This window comes from Solanum verrucosum, unplaced genomic scaffold (genome assembly GCF_900185275.1).
Source record: "Solanum verrucosum unplaced genomic scaffold, falcon-dt-bn FXZP01000237.1, whole genome shotgun sequence".
Taxonomy (NCBI): Eukaryota; Viridiplantae; Streptophyta; class Magnoliopsida; order Solanales; family Solanaceae; genus Solanum; species Solanum verrucosum.
Genome location: NW_026020069.1, coordinates 398,193 through 411,333, shown reverse-complemented (window position 1 = coordinate 411,333; position 13,141 = coordinate 398,193). Strand labels below are relative to the sequence as shown.

Here is a 13,141-nt window from a genome sequence, read left to right as displayed (position 1 = left end):
GAAAATGTGAAATACAAAATACCTTTTGAAGAACCGAATCATGAGCTGACCCTGAAGAATGTGGAAGATTTGTGCCTCTTACAGCTTGTGCACTACTTGCATCAATAGGTGAAGCAAGGTTAGATCCAACACACCCTGGTATATCTTGAAAATTCAATCCAGGGTTGTTTTGCAGCAATTGAGTGAATAAATGTCACATTTCTTCTCTCAATTCTTCCTTTAGAGAAGTGATTTCATTGGCATGCTTTTGTTTTAGATTGTTAATTTCCTCATCTTTATTCAAAGAACTTATTGTCACTGATCTACCATAGCACCTAAGTCGACCAGGCTGCTCCTTTCCAAACACTGCCCTAAATGCATCATCAGCTGTTTCCCCAGAATTTTGGCGATTTTAAAGTTCAGCCTGTTGAATAAAATTGGCATCCATAATGAATTGTAAGTACTATTTCATTTCCAGTCCTATGATAGCGATCAAGAACTAAAAAAATCTGACAATTTTTCCTAGCAAACAATTCAGCGACATCGACAAAGAGAAGAAGAAGAAGACATACGTGATAAAATTCAATGGAAAACTCCCCACAATATATAAATTTTAAGTCTAAATCAAATTCACTACTAATCCTCTTTAAAAAACTTACTATTGCAACTTGGGTATCAGCCTGGATTTCCTTTCCCGTCTTGGTACGAGTTGCAATAAACATTTCAGGCTTTGATGGTTCTTCGTTGTTGTCTTTGGCTGCACGCTACAGATTATATAAATAAAAAATAAAAAAAACATCAGTATGCTCTAATAAAGTACAAAAAACTGAAATTCAGATTATTGAAGAAATGTCAGCTAAGTATTACCAATGCCACGCGTACTCTTGCAAAATTAATAGGTCCCATTCGATGCCTCCACTTTTGTTTTTTCCTGTTTTGAGAATTCATCTCGCATATGTCCTATTATTAAATAAAAAGAGATAATTGAATTGATAAATAAAAAAAGAATAGATATGATGCAAAATATGTCGATGAGTAGAAATGCACTATTTTAGCCTTACTTGAACAGTTGGGTGTTTCCAATACTCGATCAACTGGCGGAATTGATTATCTGGAATGCCATCAGGATGTTTTTCTAGCATATCCTCAAGGGTACTGTTTTTATCAAAAAATTTCTCTTTAATTTTTGCTTGTGTCGCCTCCAAGCATCACGAAGACCAGTCATCACCCACTTCTTTCCTTCTACTGGAATTAGAAATTTGGACTATGCAAAATAAAATATATTTAGCTTCAGTATGTAAAAACAAATAATAAAATATGCAATCTCAAGAGTGATTGTTCTTACATTGATATATTCCCACATGCGCTTTTTAGTATCCTTTGGCACCGTATGCCAACTAGTGTACATCAAGCTGATGAATCTAGGATTCCTTGCAATTGTTCCTATAAAGTTGCTTAATTGTGACACTATCTTATTAGTTGGTCCCACTGCTTGTCCTTTATCAAATGCCACCTCATTTCTTTCTTCCAAGTTTCTTGCGTGAATATCCTTACATGTTGTTTGTCCTCGAACTTTTTTTGACTTCGATATTTCTAGATTGATGTAATTGACAAGAAATAAGATATTTCTTTTATAACGAGTACTAAATCTTACATGGTTTAAGACATACCTTTTGTACTACAATCAATGTTAATTTCCTCTTCGACATCACATTTATCTCCACCGAGTTCTTCTTGATCCACAAGATCATCCAATCCTTTGTTGTGTTCATTAATAATAGGATCATGAATATCATGTTCATTGTGTATCTGTTGCTTATCCAGAAACAGATCAATAGTGGTAGTTGGTCGGACCGACTTCCTCTTCACTTGTTTGAAGTTCAGTAGATCCTCATTATCATGTTGTACCTCTCCATTACCTAGTGTTGTTCCAGTCACATGTACTGAAGCAGTAACACCTTCCTTGAATGATGTTTGGAACCTAGAGTTATTCATAGGAAGTTTAATTCCTTTCTCTTGAATGGACTCTCCAGATTGAAATAACCTCTGTTTAGTTTGTCCTTTCCCTGCAATCATATGTGAGGTTCTAAGCTCTTCCATTAAAGACGATTGAATTACTGATTTGTGCCCAAGCAATTTACTATTTCCTTGTTGTGGAATGAAATCCTCAGAATTCTTTCTTTTATGTGGTATTGGTGCCTGCTCTTTCTTAGCTCTATCATTGCGTTCATTTGCAAGTTGTTCTCTCTTAATCTTGAATTTGTTGGCCAATTCAGCACTTGATCGGTACTGCATATCAACATCCAGATTCTTGAATGGACTTTGAGCTTTGTTTGGATTCGGACCCTTTTTCTTTAGTATTGCTGATTGATTCATTCTTCTCGCTTTGTTTTAATCTCTTTAATTTCTTTTCCTGTGGTAAGTAAACCTACAAAATAAAAAGGTTCTTTAAGTGAAAGAAGTAGCAGCAATATAATTTTGATATAAGGTTGACAGATGGATAGCTTATTAATTTGAAACTATGTCCTTCCTATGCCTTGTGCATCTGCAGAACCCACAAACCAACTATTTCCAGAATTTCCAACTCTATAGAAGTTATAGAAAAGCTCAACTCTTTCCAGAATTTCCAGCACTGTATTATAGCAGCTTGTAGCAGCTGAGTTTCCAGAATTTTCAGCACTGTATAATATTGTAGCAGCTGAGTTTCCAGAACTTCCAGCACTATATATACTGTAAACTAAGTCTATAAGTTGTACATACACAATATCCCCGGAGCCACAACTAAACTAATCTTATAACCTGTACAACCATTCAGAATACTTTACCTAGAGCCACAATTTTATATATAAATACTTTACCTTCTAACCAGCTATACCAAACATAAATTACTTAACCAAATCATATCAACTAAAGCATTGTGAAACAACCAAACAGGCTCATTTCTGTGCACAGTGTTCCACCATCTCATCACCATGTATTTAAGAGGAATATAATCCTTTTGGATACCCAGGGAAACAGCAAAGAACCCCAGACCTTTCTGGCAAAACTTCTAGAGTTGAAAATATGTTCAATAGTGTCAAGTTCAGGGGAATTACAGCAAAAACATTCTGCAGAGTCAACTACAAAACTGGACAGCTTCTCATTACTTAAATTACTTAAAGGTAAATAGTTGTACCTTTCTCGGAGCGACAAACTCAGGACTGCGACAAAACCAGAAACGACTTCAAACTGCAGAGCTCACTGTTCTGCCTCTAATGCCTACTGCCTGATAATAAAAGGAAACAAATAAGTATATAAATAACAAACAGCAAAATAAAACAATATTCAGCTAGAAGTACAGGTTCCTCATTTAATCTTTTTGATTTCTTTCCCTGTGGTAAGTAAACCTACAAAATAAAAGTTTCTTTAAGTGAAAGAAGTAGCAGCAATATAATTTTGATATAAGGTTGATAGATGGATAGCTTATTAATTTGAAACATTGTCCTTCCTATGTCTTGTGCATCTGCAGAACTCACAAACCAACTATTTCCAGAATTTCCAACTCTATAGAAGTTATAGAAAAGCTCAACTCTTTTCAGAATTTCCAGCACTATATTATAGCAGATTGCAGCAGCTGAGTTTCCAAAATTTCCAGCACTGTATAATATTGCAGCAGTTGAGTTTCCAGAACTTCCAGCACTATATATACTGTAAACTAAGTCTATAAGTTGTACATACACAATATCCCCGTAGCCACAACTAAACTAATCTTATAACCTATACAACCATTAAGAATACTTTACCTAGAGCCACAATTTTATATATAAATACTTTACCTTCTAACCAGCTATACCAAACATAAATTACTTAACCAAATCATATTAACTAAAGCATTATGAAACAACCAAATAGACTCCTTTATGTGCACAGTGTTCCACCATGTCATTACCATGTATTTAAGAGGAATATAATCCTTTTGGATACCCAGGGAAACAACAAAGAACCCCAGACCTTTCTGGCAAAACTTCCAGAGTTGAAAATATGTTCAATAGTGTCAAGTACAGGGGAATTACAGTAAAAACATTCTGCAGGGTCAACTCCAACTGGACATCTTCTCATTACTTAAATTACTTAAAGGTAAATAGTTGTACCTTTCTCAGAGCGACGAACTCGGGACTGTGACAAAACCAGAAACGACTTCAAATTGCAGAGCTCACTGTTCTGCCTCTAATGCCTACTGCCTAATAATAAAAAGACACAAATAAGTATATAAATAACAAACAACAAAATAAAACAATATTCAGCTAGAAGTACAGGTTCCTCATTTAATCTCTTTGATTTCTTTCCCTGTGGTAAGTAAACCTACAAAATAAAAGGTTCTTTAAGTGAAAGAAGTAGCAGCAATATAATTTTGATATAAGGTTGATAGATGGATAGCTTATTAATTTGAAACATTGTCCTTCCTATGTCTTGTGCATCTGCAGAACTCACAAACCAACTCTTTCCATAATTTCCAACTCTATAGAAGTTATAGAAAAGCTCAACTCTATTCAGAATTTCCAGCACTATATTATAGCAGATTGCAGCAGCTGAATTTCCAAAATTTCCAGCACTGTATAATATTGCAGCAGTTGAGTTTCCAGAACTTCCAGCACTATATATACTGTAAACGACTTCAAACTGCAGAGCTCACTGTTCTGCCTCTAATACCTACTAACTGATAATATAACGAAACAAATAAGTATATAAATAACAAACAACAAAATAAAACAATATTCAGCTAGAAGTACAGGTTCATCAATAAAATAATAATCAGAATACTTAAACATTGTAGCGATCTAATCTTCAATTCCACATATTACATATCTTAATGTGTTTGTACCAAGAAAATAATTAATTTACAAAAACAGTAAGTGAGCACTATATGGTCATCAAAAAAATAATGAAACTCATGGTGTGTCATCTTCAAACTCATCTTCAAACTCATCTTCATACTCATTTTCAGACTCATCTTCATACTCATTTTCAGACTCGTCTTCAAACTCATCTACAGATTCATCTTCAAACTCCTCTTCATACTCGACTTCAAGTTGTTGAGTAACAAATTCCTCCGAAGGCACATCAATAATTGTTTCTGGTACAGCAGTCCTTGTTAAGAGTATTTCACCATTATCTTTTGGTATAGATGGTCCCATCAAATGTTCAGAAGGCTCGTTTTCATAACTTTGTGGGAGATTAGATTCAACTTCATCACCCGTGTTAAACAAGTCTCTTGGAACAGTCTTCATAACATAATGTCTATCTTGATCATATGGATCTTGCACATAGAAGCATTGGTGTACATGAGATCCAAGCACAAAAGGCTCTTCCTGAGAGCATCTCTTGTTAAAATAGACATAACTAAGGCCATAAGCATCATTTTCAACCTCATACCAATCACACTTAAATAGAACAACATTAAAATGACCGTAATAGTCTAATTCAACAATATCAACTATTCTACCATAATAAGTCAAATCTGCAGCAATCAGATTTTTATCCTTTGAGCTTGCAAAGCTTGTAGTTGAGGCAACTAGTGTAACACCACTATTTTGTGTTTTACGCCTTGCATCACGCTGCCTAACATGGAATCTATATCCATTGATGAGATACCCAAAATATCTTTTTGCAACGGAATTTGGTCCTCTAGACAATTATTTTATCAAATCAGGCACATCCTCTTGCAAAGCACGAGTTTCAAACCATTGAGAGAAGTTTTGACAATGATTCTTGGCCTTGTTCCATTTAGATCTTCGTGGCTGATTATTAACCTCTTGCTCATGCTCTCTACACAACATGTACTTTTTTTTGTTAAAATAATAAATAAAATAAGTTAAAATGAATTATACAAAAAGAATACTATATTCAAATTAAGGTACCTAATATATTCTTGAACCTCGTCACAATTTCCCAATAAGTATATATGTGCCTGACTTAGTGACTTGTTATCTAAAATGAATGGATCAGTTTTATTTGCTCCTAAAGGAACTCCTTTGTTAGGAAACAAACTCACAGTTTCTGCATCACTTGGGTCACATTCATCATTATTTCGGGCTCTTCTGTTAAATCTAGTATAAACACCCCTATGCAGATATTTACAGAATAAATTCATACAATCTATTCCCACTCGTGTCTCTGCTATGCAACCTTCTGGATAATGTCTGTTGCAGATGTATGATTTGAATGTACCCATTTCTCTTTCAGTGGAATACATCCATCGATTTTGAACTAGACCTCCTAATCTCACTTCATTCGCCAAATGGATGGGCAAATGAATCATTATATCAAAAAATGAAGGAGGAAAAATTCGCTCCAACTGATTTATTGTTTCTATGATCTCTACTTCTAAGCAATCTAGTTCCTCCAATGTGATTACTTTTTGACACAAACGACGGAAGAAGGAACTAAGACGAATCAAAGGAATAGCCACATGATCAGGAATAATGCTTTTAATTGGTATTGGAAGCAAGTAATGTAACATGAAATGAGCATCATGGGTTTTCTAATTAGACACTTTTCTTTCATCCAAGTGCACACACTTAGATATATTGGAGGCACTACCATCAGGTAACTTGGCTGTCTTTAAAACTCCACAAAAAATAGATTTCTCTCCATTTGTCATTGAGAAGCACACCTTTGCAAACTTTGTTCTCTTACTATCTTCTGTATCTTTTGGATGAAGGTTCTTCCTAATTCCCATATCTTTTAAATAATATCGGGCTTTTACATGATCCTTTGTTTTGCCAGAAATATCCAAAAGAGTTCCAAGTATGCTATCAACTATGTTCTTCTCTATGTGCATTACATCAAGGTTGTGGCGTAACAAGTTGTGCTGCCAATAATGTAATTCAAAAAAAATTGACCTTTTTTTCCATGGGCCATCATTTGATCTCTTTCTCTTCTTTCCAAACACAATTTCAAAATCATGTAAGTTATTAAGCACATCAGTTCCCTTTAAGAAAGGTGGAGGAGGCCTGAATTCAGTTTTTCCATTGAAAGATCTTTTGTTAGATCTCCATGGATGATCCATGGGTAGAAAAACACGATGATCCATATAACATATTTTTCGACTATGTTTAAGATAATGAGAATTAGTGCCATAGTTACAACAAGGGCAAGCAAACTTTCCTTTTGTACTCCAACCAGATAACATAGCATATGTAGGAAAGTCATTGATTGTCCACATAAGAGCTGCCCGCATTTGAAAAGTTTGATTTCTTGAAGCATCATATGTTTCAACCCCAGAATCCCACAATAATTTTAACTCATCTATCAATGGTTGTAAGTTAATATCAATGTCATTTCCAGGTGATCACGGCCCAGGTATAAGCAAAGGAAGTATAGAATATTCAGATTTCATGCACATCCAAGGCGGCAGGTTATACACCATCAACATAACTGGCCATGTGTTATGTGATATACTCATGCTTCGAAATGGATTGAATCCATCACTTGACAAGCCAAGTCTCACATTGCGACAATCTAGTGCGAAATTTGGATGCAACCTATCAAAATCTTTCCATGCTAGACCATCAGCGGGATGCCTTAACTTTCCATCTTTAGAACGCTCCTCGTCATGCCACCTCAAATAATTTGCCGTCTTTGAGCACATAAATAGTCTTTTGAGTCTAGGAATTATTGGAAAGTGTCTCAAAGTCTTTGCTGAAACTCGATGTTGTTTTTTTGAAGGCTCAAGCTCGCTATCAACTTCAGGAGATTTAATATATCGTGAAGCTCCACAAGTATGACAAAATTCATCATCCTTATGATCATTCCTGAACAACATGCAATCATTGGGACATGCATCAATTTTCTCATAATCAAGATCAAGATTCTTAACCATAGACTTGGTTTTATTGTAAGACGGAGGAATGTTCAACTCGGGCATCACCTCTTTTAACAACTCTAAAAGAGAAGTGAATGATTCATTGCTCCATCCATGTAGACACTTCAACAAATATAAATGAAGTGTGAATGATAATTTAGAGAATCCTGAACAACCAGGATATAATTCTTGGCTTGCCTCTTCAACTAAGTTATAGAATTTCTTGGCATCTTCATTTGGACCATCATAAACTCCTTCAGCCTGTGCAACATCTCTAAATTGATCATTCAACAACCCATCAATATCATCACGTGAGTAATCCATATCATCGTCAACATTCAAGTTGATATCCCATTCCCCGTGATTGATCCATCTAGTATAGCCTTTAACAAATCCATAACATATTAGATGATCATACACTACATTCCTTCGAGTCCAACGAATATTACAACATTTTGCACATGGACACTGAATTTCCTCTCCTTGAGGATCTCCATAAGAGTAAGCAAAATCTAGGAATGATTCAACACCAGCAATATACTCTTTGCTATACCTTGCTAAATCCATCCAATCTTTTGATGGGATATTTGAATTCCTAGAAGAAGATATTAATATTTAATCTTTCAATAACAATCATTAAATCATTAACAACAGAAATATATTTCATCAGAATCAGAATCATGTGTTATGAGATGATCAGATTCATAGTGAGTTTCGAGTTTCGAGTACTTTGTCACCATTCTTGTTTCTAATATATACATAATAATAACTACTGAAATGTATGTCATTATTTCAAGGATGAAATATAGTCATTTTACTGTTAAGAGATCAAAAATACCTTGCTTTTGGTGTCTGCATAATATTAATCTCCTCTCAGTAAAACCTGAAATAGTTGAGAAGATCTCTTGGTTTAGAAAAAAAATTTGATTAAAATGTGCATATTAAAACTACAGAAAAAATAATATAGTTACATAATGGGTTTGCAAATTGCAATCCACATCCATATTAGAAACCAAATTAAGTAAAGCACACAATCCCTTCAAAGATCACATTTGGAGCTTCTTTGCTGCCTTTTCTTGGAAAAGTTTACCGACACATTGCTCTGAAAAATCACTTGATGAACTGGTGGACTATGAAGCACAATAATGAAGCAAAAAAAATCATGATTCAGTCCCTACCTATCTTGGAGGTTAACAGTCTAGTACAGTGAAGGTGAATTCTTAAAAAAATTATTTAACTCATATTTATACAATTCTTCCCCCCCCCCCTTTTACTTCATCTCTACTCAAGTTGTTTATACTGTATAACAATAATATAAAGAAAATGACACTAAAATACACGTAGAAAATGACTTCAGAAACCACCATCATAACAACAAATACGCACCCTGACAATCACGATGTCTCAGGTTGGAACTATTACAAGTTGGAACTTACTCAAGGGTGATGGGAACAAATGCAGACATCTTGATGGACGATACCATCAAAAAACATTATTACTAATACTTACTGATGCATAATACATTTATACAGGCAGCAGGACAAGTTTGAGTGTCTATTTATATGTTATCCGAGATATACATTTCATGGATTCATATGTTGCTTCCTCTTTATATTGACATTGCTACCTCCAGTTTCTCTGGTACCTTAAATGCTTTTTGTTTCAATCTTATCTACTTTGCAACAATAATAGCTTTATACAAGGCAGCAGGACATCTTATTTCTTTTTAAAGGAAAAATACAAACTCCAGCATGCTATTATTGCATAAATTTGTGGAAAACATGTCTTTTACTGTGTATTCTAGCAGATTGCAGATTAGTGAAGCATATGTATTAATCAAGAGCACATAGGATATGCTTGGAACATAAAAACAGGAATATACCTAAGCATATAAATTGAGTTGATAAGGATAAACAAAATGAGGAAGTTTCTTTCTTTATAAGAAGACACAATGAGACTGTTTAGGACTAAAATAATCACTTTTCTACAGAACATGCCTTCAGTTTTAATTGGATAGTTGTACAAAAGTTCATCAACTAAACTGATGTTTCATCTACTCAGGTTCAAAATCTTTCACAAGCCAATATCAGAAAGGGAAACTTATAAGACATATAATGATGACTAACGAACTAAAACAGTTTATGTTCCTAGCTATATAAAATGTCTAAAGTTATCATTTGATACTTGTACCAAAGTCTTTCAACTAAACTAACGTTTGATCCATCCATCCGTTATCAGGATTACAAGCTCACACCAAGTTGCAGGTAAGTGAACTCCAATTCTCAAAGTGGAAAAAGGGGAAGATGACACACATTAATCAAACTACTCCAAATTTACAAAAAGATAGAAACATGATGAATCAGGTGTCTACTCACAAGGCTAATAAGGACATAGTCCCTAAACCAGCTCCCTACACTATTATCCAATCATTTGCTGCTCGACTAAGACAAAATCAGGCTAAAAATGATATCCATATTGACCTTGCGACTTCTATTATCATTGCCAAGCAAGTACTGCCGGCTGGAGCCACAACTACACACACAAATCAGTAACAAATTCAAGAGAAGGCAAATGAGATATGAGATGAGCAGTGGCAAGTTTGAAAGAAGGAGAACTGCAGGCAGAACCAACACACTTTGGGAAGAAACAGTCAGGTAAGACACTTAACTCTACTATTTCTACAATAACTATAATGATCTTGTTGTGCAGGATCAAACCAATAGCCAAGAAGAACAAGAAAACCACCTTCACAATTTGATACATCAATAAAGGAAATACAGTAACAAACAAAATAAAGGATAATTTGAATGAAGAACAACTAGACAAAGTTGAGAAAAATATAGTTGAGAGGTTCAAGAAGAGAGAAAGAGAAAGAAAAGCCTCAAGTAACAAACAAAATACATCAACTATCACCAACCAAATATACAATAAAAGAGCAGCAACAAGCCAAAAACATAAAAAGAGAAAAAAATAAAAATTCAACCTAAAATAAATAATTAAATTATTTAACTCATATATATCCAATTCTTTTTCCCCCTTTTACTTCATCTCTACTCAAGTTGTTTGTACTGTATAACAAAATATAAAGAAAATGACACTAAAATACACATACAAAATGACTTCAGAAACAACCATCATAACAACAACCTGGATATGTGATTTTGCCAATAGTGTGAAAATAAGTTGAGGTTTAGTAACAGAAAGAAGTAAACATCTGAGATTTTGTGCAGTGAATTATAGGATTGCGTTGAATGAATCATTTGTTGGGGTGACAAAAGATGTGGAGAAAAGAACACAATAATCATAATTCTGGCAAATACATTCATACAACTTCCCATTAAACGACGATATTGAAACATCTAAAAGAGCATACAAGCTAGAACATGAGTACAATAAGACTATGAGACATATTGAGAGCATAACAGAGAAGTTCAAGTATTCCATAGTTGATACTACAATTCTACAATGTGCTTTGGAATAAGCTTAGAGGAGTTTATATTGAAAGTTAAAACAAGCTATTAACGATAGTTACTAACTCACTCAAATGCTTTCGAGTAGTAATTCCCTCTATCTCGGCTGATGAATATGCCTAGGGTTCACGATTTTCGACGCTTTCTTCCTATACTTTGAAATTTCAGCTGTACCTCTTGATTTGTTCCATTCCAACAACCCCAAAGTAATCAATTCCTTCTTATTCTCCTCTTCTAAACACAAAACAAAAATTCAGTCAATTGACAAGAAGAATGTTTTTAGTACTAGATTATTAGTAGAGTATCTACTTACTCTTGACGAAATATGTATTAGGGAGAAGAGAATCGTAGGTATCGCCAGCTTCAGCTTTTTAGTTTTCAGAGAAAGACGACTTAACTTCAGCTCAGTTCTTCAGAGAACTTCAGCTGGTACATTCAACATTCAAGAGAATAAAAAAATTACTGTCAAAGATAATCAGCCTATTTATACGTAATACAACTATGAGCTAGAGTCCTAAAAATCAACAAAATTCGTTTCAACAACACAAGAATATCAAAACCCTAAGTTAAAGTTTAAAATTTCAAAGATGCACAAGAATATCAGAACCCTAAAGCTAGAATTTAGACTTTTAAAGATAGAATGTCTTACCTGATAAACTCTATTCCAACAACCCTAAATCTTTAAGACGTGAGGCAAGTTCATCTGTGAAGCATTTTGTTCAATTTTCAACAAGAAATCTGATGGAACAACTCTTCAACAAGGAATCTGTGAGGAAATCGTGTTCTTCAGCTCTTCAATCTTCAACAAGGAATCTGCGAGATGAAAATGGTGTTCTTCAGTTCTTCGTCAGAGAAAGCGTATTGTTCTTCAGTTATTTAGCTGAAAATCTGTTCTTCAGCTGAAGTTTGACGGAAATTTGTGAGGGAAATCGTACATGTTCTTCAGTTCTTCTTGAGAGAAAAGCTAATTTCTTCAGTTCCTCAGCTGAAAATCGCATTCTTCACTTTAGTTTAAGGTAAATGGAAACGTCGATCAGCTGAAGTTTTAGGGAAATAGTACTTTATTTTTTCTTTAGCTGAAAATAACCTTTAATGTTTTATTTTTTTTGCCTAATAAAATTTGGAGGGAGAACAAGTTTTAATGTTAAAATGTTGGAGGGAATATAATATTTTAGTGAAAACACTAAGGCCACATTTGTAATGTGTTGTTTTTATAATTCTAAAAATAGGACACTTTAAAAGTGTGGCCATTTATATAAATAGTTGTTGCCAATTATAACAACACTTATAAAGTGTAGCTTCTACCATTAAAGAGTACACTTTAGAAGTGTTGCTAATATTATTGAAGCTAAAAGTTTAAAACTTGGGCTACGCTTTAAAAGCGTCCCCAAAAGTATTTTAGGCAACATTTTACAAGCGTTGTCCAGATTTAGTGTGGTCGTAGGCCTAAAATGGTGTAGTGCTAGTACAAGTGCACCACATGTATAATTAGGAGGTTGCAACATTTAGGAACTATCTCACTTCTTTCATATTCATTTCGTGCGATAAAGTTAATCTTTGTAAAGTTTCCTTCTAACTTGTGCTTGCGCGTGTCTTTCAGATCATGCCTCCACGAAGAGTTGTATGAGGTCATCCTGCTAGGAGGAAAGTTGAAGAGCAAGGGTGTCACGACCCAGACCGTCGTGATTGGCACCCATACTAACACTCCGTTGGGAGAACCACTACTATAACCCAAACCAAGCAACTAATCTAAAAACTAAGGCATTTAAGTATATGAAAGCAGAAATAAGCTAAAACTGAAGTTCCCATAAACTTCAACAAAAGATCTAACAACTAACAATGCGGAAGA

At 34.4% G+C, this 13,141-nt stretch overlaps 1 long non-coding RNA gene across 1 annotated transcript; it reads right to left on the bottom strand.

Annotated features, from left to right (window-relative positions):
* Nucleotides 1–654: 654 nt before the first annotated feature.
* Nucleotides 655–1,107, bottom strand: LOC125823806 (uncharacterized). Its single transcript, XR_007442731.1, has 3 exons — nt 1,041–1,107; nt 847–939; nt 655–743 (listed from the first exon to the last, which is right to left on the bottom strand). It is a non-coding gene; the product is annotated as an uncharacterized LOC125823806 (long non-coding RNA).
* Between the last annotated feature and the right edge of the window lie 12,034 nt (nt 1,108–13,141).